The sequence below is a fragment of the Tetrao urogallus genome (assembly GCF_951394365.1).
Source record: "Tetrao urogallus genome assembly, chromosome: 1".
NCBI classification, from domain to species: Eukaryota; Metazoa; Chordata; class Aves; order Galliformes; family Phasianidae; genus Tetrao; species Tetrao urogallus.
The window spans coordinates 49162053-49184190 of NC_136813.1; the positions used below are offsets into that span (position 1 = coordinate 49162053).

Below are 22138 nucleotides of genomic sequence, written 5' to 3' on the forward strand. Positions count from 1 at the left end.
GTGTATTTCTTTTGAAAAGTCAGGAGTAGTGAAGATGCATTTCTTAAGAGCATAATGCTGGTTTTTGTCTATCTAAATTTTCTCTCATGTAGCACTGTAGTTGTTACTTCTTACTGAAATAAATGATTAAACCAATAATTGTAGTTTTTTTCTCAGAGAAGCTATATTCATCCAGGCATCCAAATAATGAATTAGTCAAACAGATTATGAATAAAGAATGAAATTAGACAGAATCAGCTTGAATTTCCTGAAGATATATAAAAAAATGTGTTGTTCTGTAAATCATTTTCTTGAAGTCATACTATTAAAACTGGTTTTACTGTTGAACTGAAATTACAAATATCCTCTTTAATCTTTTGCACCAGATGTATGGAGAGTATTCATTATTAGAATAACAAGATCTTGTAAATTGAAGAAGAGGTGACATGAGAAAGGAGTAAAGGGAGTCTGTGGTTTTATAAAGTTCAGCTACTGTGTGCACTTAGAATTGCAATTTGATTTTCTTAGCAATATTTAGGAAAAAAGAATCTATAAATTAGTGATGTTACAAAATAAGTTTGTAATAGGCAAGAAACACAGCAGTTAGTGCCTTCTTAGACAAATAATGCTTGCTTATAGAAATTTCAAGCTGCCTGTTTAAATTTCTGTCAGCATCAATATCATTGACTTACTATTTTCCCAATAAAGGAATCTATAATCCAATTCAACCAAGTTTGCTATGATTGCTGTCAAAGGTACAGTGACATTCACTGATTTTTTCCCGTGATCTAAATGTGAGGAATTTTGAGCAGTTGCCTGAAAAGAAATGATGGTCAAAGAGCAATAAGGTGAAGAAAAAAAAGAAAAAGATAAAAGAAAAAAGATAAAAGAAAATCACAATTCTCTATCTCTTTACTATAAGTGAAGTGGATCAGGAGACAATGACAGGTATCATCTGAAGGGCATCGAAGAACTGCTTCTGTCAATATTCATGTTAAGGTTTACTATTAAAAGATCTGAAACAAAACTGAGGTATTTGTAAGACCTTTGCGTGCCTTTTTTGTTTTCCCAGTATTAGATAACTTAAAGCAACTAAAAACAAACAAACAAACAAAAAAAACCCACAGAACTGAGTGCAGATAAAAGTGTTGCTGAAATATCACTGCAATTGTGCCTTGGAATGCTATAGTCCCCACAGCGTTATTTTCCAGTTACCCAGGTAAATGTGTCTAGGAGTATTATTAATTTTATTTTTTTACTCTGGGATCATACTTTTCCTTAGTTATTTTTGGTTTATTTGCCTTTATTGGGATTTTTTTTTTTTTCTTTTCCATAAGAGTTGATAGATTAGTGGGTTTTCCTTTTTGTTACAGAGCATGAAATGAACCTGGCAAAGGAATTACTGCTTCACTAAATACAAACAGCCATTTTTAGGATGTGCCTGAGCATTTTAATAAGTCTTGTACCAGAGCATGTGGTTTAGCTAATGAGAGAATTGACTTCAGATTGTTCCATAAATTGTATCCTGGTGTATTCAGAAAGCTATAAACTGATTTACTGTGACAGAAATCTCTTCTACCTCTGAAAGCTGTGGGAACAGTAGGCTGCATAATTTGAGTCCCATTTTCAGTACATTTGAAAGGGAGCTTTAGTTGGAACAAGTAGCTTACATTAGCCTGGCCATACTGTGAAAAAGGAATTAAGTATTTGATCGCGTAATCTCTTCTCTGCACCCTTTATCAGTCATCCTACTTCATGGCATATTATTCCTAAGAGTATGTAAAAGTTTTATTAGTCTGATATTATACATGACTAGTAATAGAATTTCAAATACATACTCAAGAATAGAACTTCAAATTGTGTGAAACAAAAAAAGAAGTACTTATTTGTGTTAAAAATTACTTTTTTAGTTAGAGATTAATTAGTCAAATTGAAAGAATTTTTACCTCTTTGTTTCCAAAAGAAATAGAACAGCGCATTCCTGTTTCCCTTATGAACACCACAGAAATTTTAGCATATATTTCTCATTAGGAGAAAAGAAATGTCTCTGAAGCCTTACTAAACCAAGAACTTCAGAATTTTAGATGAAATCTGACCTTTACTGACTTATTTATTTTTATAGAGATTTATTCAGAATTGTATTTCCATAAAGACGAGAGCCCCTTAAGTTAACTCAAGTACTCTGGGTCATTAAGCAAAAAGCTGCTACGTTCTTGCACAGAATTCCAGCTAATCCTTACTTTAGATTAATTTAGGTATGAAAGTTTGGAGTGTATTTGCCAAAGGCTACTTCAGTGAGCAATGAAAAGTGATGTGTCTTCAGAAAGAAATTCCCATCTTCAGTCAAGTGAATTGACCTCAGAAAGTTGCTATCTTTCACCACCAACTCTTCAAGTATTTTCTTTCTTTAGATTCCTTGGTGGGAACAAATCCAGTTTATCAATATTAATATGCAATGTAGGATTATATAACTATTAAAGATTGTTAGAATTTTAATCACTAAATCTTACATTTATATACTTCCTCTTAATAAATTAACTTAAATGCAATTTTTATAACATTTTATTCAATATTTATAAGATAGTCATCATGAACATGATTTCTGAAAAAACACACTAAGACAATGATTTTCTGTAGAAATAAAAGACATACAATTTTAATGTGTTAGATGATCACTAGCTGAAGTTTTCTATTCTTCAATAAAGGATCCAAATATCTGGCAAGGAAATATCCAATAAAAATACTGAGTCTGAGAATAAGTCAACCATAAACTTTGTTTCTTAAATTCAGGTATGAAAATAATATTTAATAATGAAGATGTTGGCAAAAATAAAAATTTATCAATGCTAGAAAAACGTCCTGAATCTCATAACCTGTACAATTAACAATTTTATTTAATCAGACATAAAGATTAAAGTGATGACATAGACTATTTTTGTGTTTCTAGCCATTAAACTTCTGGAGTAATATATTTCCTGTTTCTATCTTGTTCTGTCTTTCACATTGTCCTTGTTCCTCCCCCACATCTCAGATACCTCAAGCAGTAATTAATAACCGAGGAGTTTTGGTTTGGTTTTCTGAAAAAGGATTTCTTGATTTAAAAAAACAAGTTTGTATGTTTTTTTGACTGGGAGTACAATTACTTCCAATCAACAGCATATATATATATATATATATATATATATATATATATATACACATACAAATTGCATATTTGATCCAGTGTTGGATCTGCTGCAGGAGAGTCATGTACTAGGTCAAGTTTGAGAAACATTTTTACACGGTACTGTTGTACCCCACTTGTTGATCATATAAAGCAGCTTTTAGATTTTAATCATCTTTTTACTTTGGTGTATTTGTGGTTAACACTGTGCAATTAGCACAGAGGACTCTGTACTACTTACTTACATTAAAAGCATCACATTAGCAGGAGTGTTAACTGTCATGGGAATACAGTTCTTGTCTATACAACTTAAGAATTTATATTGCTAGAAAGGTTTCTAAAACACTACTTTAAAGAGTTATGTAAAAACTTACGTAAGTACACACAAGAATACATAACTTTAGTTGACAAAAAAAAAATTATAACAGAGCTAGTGAGATATGTACAGTGTGAGTAATACACCTGCATAAATTGCTTTTTTTGTGAAGCACTACTTACTATCCCGTAATCAGTAATATTACATGCTTTGACTAGTTCAGTTTCCTCAAGGTAAATGTTATATGCGAATCCTGGGCTTTGTTACCCTGGTTTATCTGTGCTTGAGACAGTTTTCTTCTATGAATACATGTTGTGAGCACTGGTGGATTGCATTCTTTGTTGCATATGCTGACATGCTGTACACCCTTAACAGGCTGCCCTGGGTACCTACAGCAATTCAGTTATGTGTGGTAGAGTCAACTGCCTGAACCCATCCTGTCGTCTTCTTGTCTTGTTCATTTCTCTCATTTTGGCTCAGGCACTTGGCACTGACATGCCACTCTTTCAAAAAACAATACTCAACATGCAGATGAAATGGCTTTGGCAGTGCAATATACTGTCTCCACCCTTACCCAAAGCTGACTGGCAGCTGTGTCATAGAAAACTGGCATCTTACCTTACAGGTGGCATTATGCCATCCATAGGCAATCAGGAGACTCAGCAGCAAAATGATCACAAATGAATATCAGCTGTTAAAATTCAAGAATCAATTCTAAGTCATTGGGTTGCTAGAAGCATCAAGTCTTTACTGCTAAATGCAGAAGTTTCTATTGCACACAGCTTGATGTCTTTCACAACAGTAAGTCTAAATTAAAGAATAATCTTCCACATAATATTTAGAATCATAGAATCATAGAATTTATAGCTATCTGTGCTGTTTCACGATTAGATGGAGAGATACAGCTTTCAGGAACATTTTGCATTGAAAAGTCAGAAAATGTGCTAGATGTTTGCTTTGCTGTACAAGATTTTGAGAAGTAGTCTGTGATCAGAAGTAAAATAGGCTCTTACTGGCACAAATAAATTCATATTTCTTACAACTGTGTTTTCAGAATGAAAGATAGGAAATAACTAGTTGATTTGCGTACTGCCTCTAGTACTGGGTACAGATCTTACCTTCTTAACCAGGAAATCAGAAGGGGAGAATAGTGCTAGAAATCATATGACAGGCAAACTTAAATACCATTAGAAAATGTGATTTTGATATGAGAAATAAGTAGTCATATTTACTGACTTTTAACAGATTTTTTTTTTCTTTTGAAATGGAGCTTTGATGGAACTTTGAATTAGTAAATCTGAATGCTAAAATGGGTTCAGTTCAGCTATAATGAAGGTTCACTGAGCCAGATCCCCTATGCTGATCTGTCTGCAGCTGGATGAGATATTTGTAATTAGGAGCTAGATACTGCACCGAACATTTCTGGAGACTGAGAAACAAGAACAAAATTCAGTTCTTTTTCCCATAATTCTGTAGAGATTGTAATGCTAAGAAAAGTGGAAGACTTGTCTTTGATTTTTTTTTCTTACCAGATAAATATGACTCTGAATGCATGTAGCTGGCTGAAATGTTAATAACACAATGACATTTTTGCATACTGTATTTTCAGACTAGAAAAGAATTTTGATTTATCACACAGTTTTTAGGGCAATTTTATTTGACCTTTTCTAAATACTACATCCATTTATCTCTGGGCAGCTGATAAAGTCTCTTTTTCCTGTGACACTATAAAATCTGAAAACCAAGGTTGTTTTATATTACTGGCCTCACATATTTAGTTATGTTATTAATAATTTGTTTCAGACTTAGCCTTCTTAAGCAGGCTAATGAATGAAATGTCCCCCAGAATTTTTGCCAAAGTTATTGGAAATTTTTAATTTACTGTCTAGCACTTTTCCTCGGTAATTTTAGCCAGTCAGACCAGCTGTATGGATAAGAAAAGAAGTATAGGGGACTAACTTCTGGCTTCAAGTTGCATGGATTAAGTCTATATTCATGCTCAAACTAAATTATTTTCTTCTAACTGGAATAAGGAAGTTTGGGACTGATGCGGGGCAAAACCAAAAAAGGCAATGGTATGTGCTGGTTTCTAGCACCTCTCCCTCCTTTCACAGGAATGTGTGTTATCATGGTCACTGTGTCAATTCTCAGCTGGTCTTTGCGTTGAGGAGAAATCTCCCAGTGCGGTGTGGAGGTGCACAAGAGCCCTCTGTGAAAGGAGGTACCCAAATCAAGGCTCTCCTCCAGCTGCTTCAGAAATCTCTGGCATGCAATCTCTTTGCAGTGTAAACCACCCACCAGCACAGTGTGAACTTTGTATGAAATCTTTGGATGCTTCAGCAGCTGACTAATTCATGAGAGGGAAAGAAAAAATTGTCAATGCTTAGCTCACAGCCCATTCATTCTGAAGTTATGAGTATTCAGTTTTTAAAAAAGCGCAAGACCAATCATTTAAAAAAAGAATGAAAATATCAGTAGATGGAACTACCTTAATTTGTCACCCCTTCTTTCACAAAGTCAGCCCATGCTACTAAGCTGACAAGGGGAACTCAGCATGAGAATTAGCTATTTGCCAAATTTTCCAGGCCTTTATTTCAAGAAGTGGAGATGGTGCTAGTTGCAGGGAGGGGACCACACTGAGATGACGTGGAAGTGATATTGTGTGAGATTAAGTATTCCACCACTAAGAGCATTGATAGGAAAGGAATGCTTTCTCCACATTATTCATATTTGGGCCACTGAGCCTTTCTCTCAAGAGAGATGTCATGACAATGAATAAGTCTGGTAACATTTTATACCAAAATATAGTTCGGATTTATGGCCTTTTCAAAGGTATCCTCACAAGGAGAGGATTACAGTTGTCATTTATTTTCCGTTTTGAAGACAGAGATGAGGTTCTCCATACATTTCTTGATCCACTGTGTAAATTATACTGCTGTTACCAAGAGTTTACAAGACCTCTAAGGCTGACTAACAACCCATAAAACAGTGATACGAGAGAGCATCCTGTTAAGAACAAAGAAACTATAAAATGATCCAGATGCAGCTGCATCTTACATATGCTGGCAGTTAAATATCTTGCAAATGCTGTTGACTCCTCTTGAATGCAGTTTTTGTTAAATGTACACTATTCCTATTTGTATGCAGTGGTTATGTAAATTTCTTTTTGTAAGTTTTTCTTTTTCCTAGCAAATTAGACTTGTGTACAAGAGATCTTGATGATATTATGGTTCATAGGAGGAACACTATTGTGCATAAAATATTATAGAGGCATGACAATCAATGCAAAATAGTATTATAGATCTTAGGTAGATGTCAGAGACTTTTATCTAGTTCAATAGAAATAGAAAAATATCAATAAACTTTTTATCTGAATGCTTTTATTGCTCTAACCCTATTCAGTGAGAACTGCATGGTTTTTGTATTTGCTGTTTTGCTAGTTTGTAATATAACTATGTTGACTTTGCAAATTATTTTGACAGCAAAAAACCTAAAAGCACACTTCAGCTTTAATTTTTTATTACTTTTATGAAGAAAAAAAAAGGATTACTAAAGCTAAATCTTTCCTGTTTTAAATAGAAAAGATGGTTCTTTTTGACACAAATATTTGCCAGCAATGGCACTAGCATGATATTTACAATAAACTGATTGAAAAATATGATTAAATTATGGAGACTGATGTTCTGCTAAAATGAAATGATTTTTGAGATAAGCTTGAATCTTTCTAATTGAAGTCGCTACTCTGTCATTGCAATCAGTAAATTAAGATTCACTCTTGCATATTACATAGCTGCCACTAAAGCTAAGAGTTTTAAAAGCAGATAGAGATTTAGGAAGCTTGGTCTGAGACGCTGCAGAAGTGAATAGGATTTTCTTTAAGTGTAGACTTTGAAACCTTCATCATGTCACTTCTCAAAAGTTTAATAGAAATAACAGATAGATAATAGAAATAATAGAGATAATAGAAAGCAAACACCTTTTTTTTTGTTCTAAATTACTTTTAGCTTTAAAGCAGACACTTACTGCTCTAAATTAATAGCAGTTCCTTACTTCAGGGAATTACAGGTTATATACCTATCTAGATCTCTGATCTGTATTTGTTTCAATAGTCCTTGTGAGCTGACCTGGTAGTTTGGGAAGGTTTTCTTTCTTTGGAAGTGTCTGCATTTTTACCTGTAATAGTCTCACAGCACAGATTTTTATCCAGAGTGATTTGGCAGCAGGAAAACTAGAATGGGGTGTTTTAAGAACCAGCAGCTTGGATTAGAGAGATGTCAGAATACAGTTCGATTTATTTTTCCTTTCTGGCTTGTTCTTACTTGTTTTATTTCTGCTAGGTCAGTGTAAGCTAAAGACATTGAGCAATCATTAATTAACTATGAATTGTCATACCTAAATTATTGAGCTAATGTCCTTAAAAGTACTGAATCTGATTTCTGTAGTGTAGAAGGCTTATGACTTCTAAGGTAAAGCACTAAAAACATGGCTTTTCACGTGACTATTTGTAAAATACATGGAAAAATACAGAATGATCAAAGGAGGTTCTTTTAAAATAAATGAAAAGTACATAAGCTATTTTATTTCCAAAAATTTGAAGATAACATCTTTCTGACTCAACAAGGATGCACTAGATGAAAACATATCATATGCTGAGAGATAAAGAAAATAAAGAATAAAACAAAAATGAGTGAGATCGCTCAGATTCAGATGGATGTAACAGAACTATGTTTAGTTCAGTCTGAAAAGGTTGAATTGAAAATGTGTTGCCGGTGTCCTTGCATCAACAATCCAAGAAAGATACTGAAACAATGGTGAAGGCTCAGAGAAATGCAATAAGAATATTTGGAAGGAACTAAAATATACCTCATAAGAAGGGATTGAAGAAGTCTGGGAATATGTTGGGAACAGCAGTGTGATGATTGAAGAGTTTTGCTTTTAATTGACAAAGATTCATGAAGATCCTCTGGCTGCCTTCTGCCTACCGAAACTAGGCAAATTTGGGCACTATTCAGTACACACATTTTAAATTATGAGGGTAATTATCCACAGAAACAGCTATTCAAATGCTATGATGGCTTCTCTAGCACTTGAAATTTTAAATATTAAATTGGATATTTTTCAAAATAGCCTTTTTTCATAAAGCTCCACTGCATTTCTAACCTAGTTATTTGACTTGAAGTAGGAATTCATTCCAAGACTTATTGGCTGTGTTTTGCTAGTCTATAAAGCAGATGCCTACAACAGTCCCTTCTGGGTTTAAAATCCTACCAATAAAAAGGATGAGAACTGAAGAAAACTACTTTAATAAGGTCATGTGCAAATTTAGCCTGATCACACTCATTTACAAAGTATTACAGATGCACTTTGAGCACCCAGATAAGAGAGCACTGAATAGATTCAGTGAGGAATACTTGTCTTGAAGTTGTTTTGTTCATTCTTTTTTTTTTAAGTGTTTGAATCCTGTGTCAGGAGCATTTAAAGACTTACCCCCCCTCAAGAAATTTAATTGTCTGTGATTTAGTAGTTGTGTGATGTAAGTGGGCTGTATTTGTTATTAAAACATTATTTAGTTTATAACATGTATAAATTGTCAGTCTTATACTACAGACCCTGTGTGTTGCATGCTATACAACCACAGATTTTTCCATTCACAACTTGCATGTGCAAAGGGACAGATCTCCATCTTACTTTGTTCTCATAACCATCCCAGAACAGATTCTATCACTGAAAAACAAAGCTTTTGTTGTTTCTAATTCAAGGAGATTATTTCTCAACCAGGCTAAATGGATTTTATCCACTGTGTCCAGAGCCCACAAAAAACAAAATCCCTTCCTACTGCTTTTAATTTCATTATGTAATATAGATCCCTTGATGATACAGGGCATGATCTCCAGGACAAGACTGTGGGCCTTCTTCTCAATTGAACAGGAGTTGTGGAGCTGTATCACAGAGTATAACCCAGATTAAAGCAGAATAATGCACAGTTGGGATTTTCAAAGCTCATGCAAGTTTGGAAATATTACATAGGAAATCATACTGTCCAGTAAGTGGGGCATGCAAGGGCATCCCTATATGCACGAGGAAAGCACTGAAAAAATATTGATATGACCCTTGCTTGGGAGAGAGAGAGAGAAAAAAAAAAAAAAAAAAAAAAAAAAAAAAAAAAAAGTAAACTCTTACTCTTTCAGTTCAGATCTGAAATCTTTTTAAAAAGCATTTTAAGCCTTTCTAAAAACTGCAGGTTTTCCTTCCTCCTCCAAGTTTATGAGTTAACAACCTTGGTACTTAAACTGTGTTATCTAATGAGATACACATATTTCTTGTTTAGCGAGCCATCTCACGCAATACTAAGTGCGCAAGCAGCCTGTTGGATTTAAAAAATGGTAAAATAGTTATGGCATGTCTCCATTAAGAAAAGATTAGTTTAAAAGATATTTAAAATATGCATTTAGCACTGGTGACTATACAAACAAGGATATTTGAAGGAGAGGAGCAATTCGTTACTTATGAAAGTTGGATTATGGAATTTGAATATCGTTTATGATACCAAGGTTTAAACAAATATCAATGTAAGTATATGCCCCAAAGTCCTTATGAACATTTAAATAAGTGACATAAACCTCAATACTTTAAAACATCAGATCACTTATTTCAGCACTAATAATGATACAGGAGATTTGAACAAGAAATTTGCTATTAAATATATTAGTTAGAATATTAAAATTACTTCTGTAAATGTCATTTCAAATATGTCTGGATATTGAAGCAATCTAATCCATACAGTAAAACGTGATCTTATATTACACTGAACATCTTGTGCTTGCATCTGGGAAGCCTTTAAAGTTTTCAGTATTTTCTTACTCTTTTTAGCACAAAAATTATATAATAATAAAAGATTATATTTGGATTGTTTGCTGAGAAGCAGAAGGATTTTCTTCACACTGAAAGCAACAGCAAGACAGAGCCTCTCTGGGTGACTGTAGATGCTGAGTTACCAAATTGAAAATACCTACATATTTGGAAATACTCAATAGTTACTCGAATGCATACTTCTACAGAGATTTTGTGAATGCTCTAGGCTCAACACAAAACAGTGTTTTTGGTTCTCTGCTCATTATAAAAGGAAATGAAAGGTTGAAATTGTTGAAAAATATGTGATTGACTTCATAGCAGCTATTCTTCTTCAATGTATTTTAAAGCAAAACTGTTTGAAATGTCATTAAATACGAATAAAAAAAAGAGTTCAGCTGTTTCTTACAGGGTCTTTGTTAAATAAGCCAAAGAGAAACAAGATAAGAAAAAAAAACAACAATATCAAACTCTGTTTAGATAATTTGATATTATAATTGCACAAATATTCATTCACTTCACATATTCATTCTTTCACAATTCTGAATTTGAAAACTAGTTCTGCTCAGTGAAGTATTAATACATGATTCATTAGCAAGGGAAGAGGAAAAAAAGGGTTAGGTTAGATAGGGAGAGGAAGTTAGGTTAGATATTAGGAGGAAGTTTTTTACAAAGAGGGTGGTGACGCACTGGAACAGGTTGCCCAAGGAGGCTGTGGATGCCCCATCCCTGGAGGCGTTCAAGACCAGGCTGGATGTGGCTCTGGGCAGCCTGGTCTGGTGGTTGGTTACCCTGCACATAGCAGGGGGGTTGAAACTGGATGATCATTGTGGTCCTGTTCAACCCAGGCTATTCTGTCATTCTGTGTAAGCGGCACTAGGGTACTTGATGTGATCCTTCCCAGCATCCAGCCTTTTGTAATAAAGTTTACACCTCTGGCCAATTCACACAGCCCATGTTTTTCTGAGGTTTTTTTCAGGCTATGGAGGTTTGCATTCAACACTACCATCTTAAAAGGCAGGAATATAATGTATCCACAGGATATTGCAGGATGTGGTTATGTTGTTCCTTACAGAGATGCAAGCATATCTTATTTGTCTTTGAGATCCTTTATTCCCAAGCTCTCTCTGAACAGGAGCACTAATTTTGTCTCATTATCCTGATACAAGGCTCTGTTTACAGTGTATATTTGAGTAAACGTTCAGCTGTGGGCTGTGGTCCTACCAAGTAGAAATGCATCCAAAGTGAGCAGGGAGGCAGATGGTAGCAGGTTCTCCAAGTTGTGACAATCATCAGTAACTGTCGCTTTTCATATCAGACTGAACAGTTTTCTGTTCCAGATGACTTTATTTAATTGCTTGGATTTCACCCTTATTCCTGCTCACCAAGGTTGCTGGTTAGTTTGCAGGATCAGTGTGGGAATCAAACCTTTGTGCAGTGGGGCTCAGGTGCCAACCAGGATTCTGTAAAATGGGTTCCTAGCCAAGACAGGAGCTTGACAATGCTCATCCTCTTCCTTTATTTTGTACCTTTCTGTCTCAGACAGGAAAAAAGGCATGCAGATTAAGACTGGAAGGTTGGAAAATGCTCTTCTAGTGACTTTCTCGAATCCACTGGAAATGGACAGATGAGAGTTGAGACTCTCCAACACTGAGAGTGTTGGAGCTTGACATGAGTATCAGGCTTGCCTTGATGACTCCAGAGGTTTTCTTGGTTAAGAGTTTAGTAATCAAATAAGAAATTAAAGCCCAAGTGGATTTAAGACCAAGCAATAGTATGACTGTGGCCCACTGCACTGGCAAATATTATAACACTACACATATATAAAATTGTACATATTCTGCAACTATCAGATAGTATCAGTTTCCAGCCAGGACTATTCTCCTTTCCACCTCTGTTTTCATTTTTGCTTGCTACTCTCCTCTCCTCATTCCTTACATTTTCTCTTTATTTTATGTAAGTTTTATCTGACATTTAATCCTCTAAGTATTCCATTACCCTTACTCATCTCACAAACTACATATCCAGCCTTGTCTCAAGCTATATTTTTTTATCAGCTTTATCCATCTGTTATTTACTCTGCTACTGTAGTCTCTAATGACTCTGACTGTAAATCCTCTGATCGCAACTGGGGAGTATTTTGGAAAGTAACTTTCACACTGTGAATAAGCTTTCTTGCAATATATTTTTTTCCAACATAATATCCTCTGACACTAGAAATACACCATATACTGGTGTATTTCTTCATTTATTTGTGTTTGGTTTTTTTTGTTGTTTGTTGCTTGTTTGTTGGTTGGTTTTGGTTGTATGGCAATAGCTTTTCTTTCCACAAAGCTTTCCCATGCACGGGGGGTTTCAGGTTGGATATCAGGAAGAATTTCTTTCTCAGAAAGAGTGGTAATGCACTGGAATAGGCTGCCCAGGGAGGTGGTGGAGTCATCATCCTTGGAGCTGTTCTAAAACTGTGAAGATGTGGCACTGAGGGACATGGTTGGTGGGCAATATTGGTGGTAGATGGACAGTTGGACTAGATGGTCTTTTCCAACCTTAAAGATTCTATGATTCTCTTTTTCTAACTAGCATGGATTTTTCCTTAGCTCTCTACTAATTATAGATCTCATTTAGATAGACCTTTTTTATACTTTCTTAATTCTCTCATCATCTATCCTCACTGATCATTTTGTGCAGGTATTTCTGGAGGGGCTATTCTTTAGAGTTGTCCTGTGTTGTAAACCACTGTGCTATTTGCATGGGTTTTTCTTGTTTTTTGCTTTTTGTTTTTTGTTTTTTTGTTTTTGTTTTTGTTTTTTTTCCAGTGCTTTTTTATCATTAAGAGAACTATAACTGCTAAATTTCAGTCAGAAGAATTGTGGAGATAATTTTTCTTAACTTCAAGATAAAACAATTTTTACAATATCAATGTGAAGTGTTTTGGATCTCACTTTATTATTTTCTGCCTTTCTTCACCAAAAAAAAAGTCAAGTAGTAGTACTTCCATCTTGTTATTCCTCCCTCCAACGAACAACTGTCTCTACTGTAGGTGGTAGTTAAGATTTTTTGTCCCACTTTATGTCGATTAAACTAGTGGGAGGAAATCATGTCCTGGCTAGCTGCTTTGTATATAGCCTCCTTCACTATTAGGGCAGTGAATGGGTTGCACTTGAAGCTATGTTTTCTCTTCTCCACTTGAAGGTCAGTGGGGCTGTCTGATTGATAGACAAAATCTTTGACCACTGCTCTCATGCAGTTCAAAATTTTCCTTCTCAGAAGGAAATCAAATCAGGAGCAAATTGAATCTGCTTTAAAATAATAATAATAATAAATCTGTCTTTTGTGCTACTTGCAAACCAGATAGACTGAGCAAGGATGGCAGAATGTGACAAATTATCTGCTGAGTGGGAAGCATGTAATGGTTATCAAGACTCAGTTAAAATTGATCTTTTAGTAAATAATAATGGATACACAGTGAGATCATGAAAAGAACTTACTCAGATATAAAACTAGAAATCAAACCAGTAATTTCCTGACATAGATCAAAAACTAAACTTGTAGAAGTTTTAAATGCTAGCCACTCTTGAAATTTCCTGTGTCACTTAAATGAACATGTTTTTTTCTGTTCAGCACTAGGGATATCCTCACAAAAATTAACCGTTTAATTTCTTACTCCTACCAAGTTATCAGGTACTATAAGTATGGATATTCACATTTACATATAGAAATCCTTCAATTCATACTTTAATCTTCTAATTTTCCATTAAATATGGAAAATTATCACAATCCATTAAAATAAGAAACTTCCTTTATTAATTTTTTTTTTCTAAACTAAAATATTTTAATTTCTTAATCTGTGTTGGTAATACCTTCAAGAACAGATATGCAATAAAATAGGTAAAGTAAGAAAGTAAAAATATAAGTAGATTACAAATCATAGGAAAGGCACCACTTTTCCAACAATGGTGTCTTATGTTCGAGCATCTTAAAAGTATTTTTATTATGCACAGTAAAAGTGACTTCATTTCCACAGGTACTGAAAATTTGTCACCACTGATGATAACAAAGCAAACAGGGCTTATTGTTTTTGAAAAGCAGATAATACTTACTAGAGGAGTACAAATATAATGTTTACCTCTTTCTGCATAAGACAACAGTGGGGCCAAAAAGAATCTCTTGCAGAATCTCACTGAAGTTTCCTACTCCTTTTTATGCATACTATTCCTAGCTTTCAAATATGGTTCTGACCCTAGAAATAGCAGATCAGTTCTTTTGAAACTGAACTCAATAGTTATTTTAAGACTATATCTACACTCAAAGTGTGAGCAAACTCACCTAACACAGGTCAAGGTCAGCAGTCATCAAGGTAGATAATCGCTTAGAACATACAATGAAAACTCTCAGAGGCACTATCTTCCTCTTTCTCTTTAATGGAAGGAGGTAAACAGAGAGATTTTCCTTCTCTGGTACAACAGTCAGGCATGGGAACTTCAGTATGGGAAATCCCAAAGTTCAGAGGCAGCCTTGATGTCCTCAGAAAAAATAGAGAGATTTCATTTTCACATACATGTATTGTCATTTGTACTTACTGAACATGAAACATCTATGATATCTGGAGGAGATCTTGCTTAACCAGTTCTGAAGATTTTTTTGCTGATTTTTGCTGAAATAATGTATTGATTGGATCCTGTGTTATAACATCTAGAAAGCTATCTCCAGCTGTATTTGAAAACAGTGTTCATGCACCATCAAATTTAAGCAAAGCATGCTCACTCATTTGCATATTTTGCATATTTATAAAAACATTACTGGATCAGTAAAAATCTGGGTACAGGTCCCCTGTAGATGCAAACAAGCCCAGATACTTTGATTTTAGAAGACTTAATTAGATTGACCTCTGCTGAGATTCTAGCCAGTTACATTTAGCTGAGTATTACATTAAACCACAAAAAGGCAGAAACATGATGTGGCAACTGTTTTATATCTTCTCTTGAATAGAGTCTGCACAATGGTATCAATTTCAAATCCACAAAATTGTAAAAGCAAAAGAGATGGGATAAAGCAGCACTGGACCATGAAACAAGACTGAAATTATTTCTAACAGACTGTACTGGGACAGAACCAGTTAAAGTTGCCACAGTATCTGAAGTTTCATCTCTGTGTCCACCATACAAGTGACATAGGACTCTGCTGAAATGTTATTCCATGATTTACTTTCCAACTTGCAAGGCAGCTGGAGAATCTCCCTGTGTTTTAATGAAAACAAGCAGCTGGGTAGCATCACCTCCTGGAAAACAGTGAATTCTTACTTCATGAATACTTATGTATTTGCTTATACCAGGCTGAAACATGCTTCATGCTGTTGAAGCAACAAACTCCACTTCCCAATACATTTTCAGCACTACTAGCAGAGCTACATGAGCTATGCTGATACTGCTAGCTAATAGCCAGCCCCAAATTGATCCCCAAAGAGCATGATACCAGCCAGCTGGTGTCTGTGCTGCTTACCAACCCTGTGCAGATGGCACCAGCCTTGGAGACACAGCTAAGGAGAGGCTTCACTGCACTGTGAGACTGCTCAAGATTGCGCCCTGCCCCTCCTTCATTCAGTAGTTTACACATTCTTGTAGCACTTTGTGTATGTTCTCTGTCTATACTTATGCACCTGGAGATAAGCACGTTGATTACTATTTGAATAATCTTAATTAACATTATTATAGACATTTGCTGGTACATATATGCATACATGCACACTTGTGCATTGAGATTATTCATATGGTTACCATAAGTCTAAGAGTGTTATGGTAAGTAGAAGGAAATACTGTGTTACTGATGTAACTCTTTCATATGTTAATAGATTTAAATTCTGTTTATATAATTGGACATCATCAACTTGAAAATCTCACTTGCTTCTAAAAGCACTTTTATTGTTTCAAGCCTTACATGAAATTAATGTAACTGTAAGGTAACAGAGGTTGAAATATTTGATCTGCTGTTCTGTTTATTTAGTGTGTTTGACAGCTTTTCACTTATGGAAGGTTTCTTCAGCTAGTCAGCATCACCTTTGGTCATAGACATCTTGCTGAAAACAAAGAGAAAAATCAGTTGGGATAACAATTTTTGCCTTTTTCTCTTTACTACCTGACTCTGATCAAGGAATATTTTTAAGCATATCTTTAGGTGTAACCAGGAAAAAAAATGAGGAAACTTTTATTATTGCTGTTTTAAAAAAATCTGTGAAGTTCTACACAGTTTAGACCCATTGCCAAAGCAATTCATGGGCAGATGTTGTCCTTGAAACTATTCTTAACTCATCCCATGAAACTGATTCAATTTTAATTTGATAATCTCCCTTTAATGGTGTTTATCGTACAGTCAGTGCTAGTTAATAGGAATATTCACTTCTTTGCCAGGAGGTGGTTTCTTGTAAGGTATTTAATGGATATTTCAGATGTCATGCCAGATATTATGGATACGTGAGAATTTACTATTATCTTCGTATATGAGTAGGTCCCTTGAATGTCTTTTAAATTTGAGGAAACATTACATTATCTTTCAAATATGTGAAGAAGACATTTCTATCATTACAGATTAAACAATTCAGCTTACATTTCTTCCAGCTGTACAGCTGAAAATGAGCATTGTTCTACAATTATGTTAGCTTCTCATTCCTATTATGTAGCAGAAGGGGATATTTACATTTTTTTCCATCATAATGAACTAAAAGTAAGCCTCAGAAAATGCTTGCATTCGTTGGAGATGACCCTTGTTTTACATTAGAAAAAAAAAACAACAGAGGCTTCGGTCTTCCAATGGTGGATTGCCTTTTATAAGCAGAGCTGTCTTCATGCAGCTGTGTTTGAGTTTTGGTTTGAGCATGCTAATGATTAAAAAATGTGGAGGAAAGTAGGCAAGTGATTCTGAGAAGGAAATGGACCAAAGTTTATTTTTTCTTGAAACAGTGTGAGATTTGGCTCTATTCTGTACCTTCAGAACAGAACCTTTATTATACTCTCAGGAGTGGCTGCTTTACTGTTAACTTCCCACACTCAGTTTTTCAGCAGCATCTCTTGTCACTTTACATCTTCTTTCTTACTTTTAATTGCTCCCCTTTAATGGAAGACTGCCAATGTTTTCTAGCTATATTTAAAATTGGCAGGTCAAGAAAATAGAAGAGTAATTTTATCTTATTTTTTCCTCCTAATTATATCTATCTTGTTGAATTTTGGGCTGAATTCAAGGCAAGTCTTACTCAGATGGTGGAATATTACTATATTGCTTGTAAATGGAGCAATTGCAGTTTGTCAACTAATTAGTTGCAAGCAGTTTGTTCAGTGAGGTTGTGGGAGGAATGACCATGGAGTGAATGAGCTGGGTGGAAAAGAACAGTGGCTGTAATGGGAACGAGGTATGAATTACCGTGCTGTGAACAGAATGCCTTCCATTAATCTGCACTGAAAAAAAGGAGTGAAACAGTCTCTTTTTTCAAAAGCTAAGCAACTTCCTATATGATTTTTTTTTTTTTTTTAAAAAAAAAAAAAGATGTAGTTCTGATCTTGGTGACTGCCCTTTTGGCTTTGATTAACGTTTCTATTTTTTTATCCATTATTTAAATAATTGATGTCTTGAGAGTTCAGGATAGTTAGGAAGAGGCTCAAATTACTTCTTGATGTGCAATTTGGTTTCAAAATAATAAAAAAGTGCATTATTTAAATAGTTTCATAGTGGTTGAATTAATGTCAGATAAAGTAAGAACTTAGTGCTCCAGGATAAACTTGTGTCATAAAAGGAAAGCAAAAGAGGAAATACAGATTTTATTAATTTTCTGGTTTTGGTATATCTTAAAATGCTGATTGCTTCAGTGGGTCCAAAATATAATTTGTCTGCTATGTTCACTTTATAGCATTAGACTGCCTAAAGCCATAACACCCAACAGCTGAAGTAAAATGTGCTGTCAAACAAATAGTGAAAGAGGGAATTAAAGGGAACACCTGTGTCTTGTTATTAGAAATCATATACATGCTGGACATGTAATAGCCTAAATAATACAAATTTAGCTAGAAGTAACAAAGCAGATGGAAACATCTGCACCTTGTATGCAGTGACAGTTATTGGATGGTAAAGTATCTGGCTGTGTTTTTCCCCTCGGTAAACATTATTTGTGTAGTCCTTTTCATCATTTGCATCTTTTACCCTTTTAAAATTTTGATATCTGATGAAAATTGCTATGCTGTCATTGTTAGCTATTAGAAGATTAGCACAGGGAGACAGCCTGGTGCAGATATAAATACACATATATAGATATAGAGGTAAGTCCTTTAAATATCCAGTATAGAATTAAAATGAACATACTGATTGGCATGGAGGAAAATAAAACATTAGAACTTCCTTGTGTGTACCATTTTCTCCTTAAAAACAGAGTGCTGCAATGCTGGATTTTGCTGAGATGACAGGCAGCACTTCAAATGCAACCAGGTTAACGCATCATCACAAGTCAAAACTTATGAACTTATATTGAAGAAATGTAGTTCTCCCAAATGTCTGATGTCTACAGTGAAGGTACAGAATATGCAAGCAAGCTGTCCTGATCTAGTCAGTGTGGTAAAAGGAATGGGGGAACCATTCAGTTGGTCAGGTGTCAGTATCTATTATAGTGTGAGCTGAATAACTCTACAACTTCCATCAACAGTATTGACAAACTCCTCTGACTGTAGACATTGAGCTTGTGAATAGAAATTTAGGCTGTAAGACATTTTAAACTGAAGGTCTGAGACCAAACCCAAATCTCACTTTTGTAGTTCCTTTATACATAGACAGTTCCTAACATGACAGTATCTGCAGTACATCAATCACCCTAAATGTATAACTTTTAAAGGATTCTGTTAGATGCTGCCTGACCATTGTGGGAAAAGATTGCTTTCTACTAGTGTCACACATATTTTTAAGTAATATATTCTCGGGCCAAGATTTCCTTGGGGAATGGAAAGAAACACAACAGCAACAATAAAAACAGATCACATGCAATGTGCAAAACAGGAAGGACCTTAAAATGAAATATATTATTTTATATGATCTGAATTTGAGCAAAAAATCAGTGAAGGAGAATTCTTTAAACATGTTCTCTCTTTATCATATACTTATAGGAACTGAGTGCAATAAGTCTCTTAGATTCAGATTTTATTTTGCATGCCTTAAAAAAGTGGTATTAAGAATGATTATTCTTTTTCCAGTTGGAAGGTGTTGGCTGTACTTTCTCAGCAGATTGAGATGGTTGCAGACTGAACAGAATGAACCAGAATATTTCTAAGATGCTATGATCACAGATGCTAATGCAAACCTTGTGGTAGATGAAGTTTAGAATACACGAGATGAGGAAAAACTACTTCTCTAGTACTCCTTAATGGCATGCATCATGCCTTTTGAGAAGTCACACTGTTCCAAGAAGAACCCTGCTATTCTGCTTCATTTTGTGGTTTACATTCTGATGCTTCCAAATAAAATGCTGCCTAATGCACCTATTAAAGTTCTGTGGAACTTTTTTTCTGATGGGAAATCATCTTCCTCAGACCATCTATGTGGTCCATGTATGACCTAATGCTCCTGAATTCATTTTTATCACTTTTTTACATAGTCATAATGGCTTTAGATGTAACAGCTGCTTGCATAAGTACAGAATGCCTTTTTAAATTTTTCTACTGCCAGATGATTGGCAGAGGCTGCATTCTGCTGAACTCAATAACTTTTAGTTGTGTTCTGGGGACAGCAAAGGACACTCACTGCTAAGAGGTTCTTCTGACACAAGAAGAGCAGTTGTTTCAAAACAAAAAATAAACAAATGAAAAGCAGTAATTTGTTTTTAAACTTCTTCATTCCACTGAATTTATTAGAAAGAAAGTCTTACACTCTTCTGCTCTTCATCCAGCTATTGAGCAAGTTATATAATAAAAAGGAAATATACTGCTAATGAAATTGCATTTCTTAATGTATTATTCACCAATCTCTAGGGTTTCAGTGCTATTCTGTATTGCTAAACACTTCCTGTATTCATTATTTAACATGCAACAAAAAATCAAATAAACCAAGCTATTTGAGTGGTAGATCAGAAGGCAGAGAACATGAATTTCCCAAAGAAAAACACTTTTTAATTTAAATCTTCTTACACTCTACTAGAAAATTTTCAAAAACACTCCAAAGAGCAAATCTCAATTTTAAAACATGTGCTGTAGGCCAGCTTTCCCTAGAGATGGCAAAGAAGCCATCTCTCTACTGTCAGATCTTTCTCACTCTGTGTTTCCAAGGCACTGAACAATTTCCTAGATCGCTTAGTTTTCTGCTTATATATCTCCCATACAAATCAATGACAGCTGTTGTCTTATGACAAAAATAATGCCCCCCAGTGTACTTTATTGATGGATTCTGCTTGTGAGCTTTTGTGCACCTTTCTTTAAATCCTTGGTGGCAGCCAACCTGGTAAAGCTGAGGAAGACAAGAACATTGTAGAAAAGGAGAAAGAATGAAAAGAATATATAGTAGTGCTTTGTTTAATCCAGTGAAGCTTATTGCTCAAAAAGAGCAATCTAATGCTTTCTATATTTTGTACCATTTACCATTTGGGGATGCAGAATTTTTATGTTCACATGCTGCCTAAATGTCTCCAGTAATGACTCTTTCCAGTTTTCATTTTTAAAGAAATTTGGTTTTACTCTGGGTATTCCGATATTGGCTGTAACTGTGGCCTATATTAGTTTAAAGTATTAATAACCAGTCATTGTATTAGAATGTAAAACCAATTTAAGGACTTCAGTCTTTTAAAGTTTCATGACATATGGAATGGTTGTTATTTTGACAGACAGTGGTATGGAATTATTCCATTATGTTGAAGGTTCAAACCTCCAAGATATTTCTTTATGAACTCACTACAAAACTAAAATTCCTTCCACTAGAAAACTCTTTCCACATGACATGGTATGATTAAGGATATCATGTACCTTCATCTTCAGAACAATGTAAGACAAAGCGTTCATTTCTTTCTTCCTTTGCCTGTCCCATCCCGCTTCTTACAGTGAATTATAGTTTAGTCCTTTGTGTACTTTTTCCTGATCCTGGTGCATGTTCAAAAATTCCAGCGTTTGTTGATGTGTGTGTTCAGAATATTTCCTTCACCTAAAAATAACATATTTTTTTCCTTTCTTATTGGAGAGGGAAAAAAGTACACAAATTGAAGACTATTGAAAACGCAGAATTTCCAATAGATAAATATAAAGACACCAAAGCCATCAGAATATTAGCCAAATGTGAAATTAAAAAAGCTCTTCAGTAAAAATGACTCATGACTTGAACTGGTAAGGCAGCAGTAGGAGCACCTGCACTGTAGCCTGTGCTGTGGAGTCAGTCAGCCTCTTGCCAGCTTTTCCCAGTGTGATGGTAGTGGCATTACCTGCAAATGCTCCCATGGGATTCCTAATAGGTAAGTGTCAATGTATTTCACCTTGCAGGTGAGCCCCAGAGCAAATTATACTAATAAGGATTCCCAGAATGGTTATTTGGGAAGGACAACATTAGAACATAATGATGGATATTGCAATGGATATGTTAATACTTAATTAACTAACCTACTTATAGTCATCTCTATAGCACTCATTATCAGAGCAGCTGTGATCTGATTATATCAGCAATCTGAACTTTATCAAATTGTTAATTTACTGCATTAACAGTTTGGGAAGAGAATTATAAAATGGTTAGCATTGCTGTTATTGTAATGCCTGACATAGCCCAGTTGTGACTGCTAATTAAGTACGTGATCAATCCTTATTATGGCTAATATCTGTTTATTTGTCAGC

The 22138-nt window shown here is 34.8% G+C and overlaps 1 protein-coding gene across 1 annotated transcript in view; it reads left to right on the forward strand.

Annotated features, from left to right (window-relative positions):
- Positions 1–22138, forward strand: part of GPC6 (glypican 6) — a gene marked incomplete at both ends in the record, with an annotated part of 726193 nt that overhangs the window by 411472 nt on the left and 292583 nt on the right. The window lies entirely within an intron of this gene.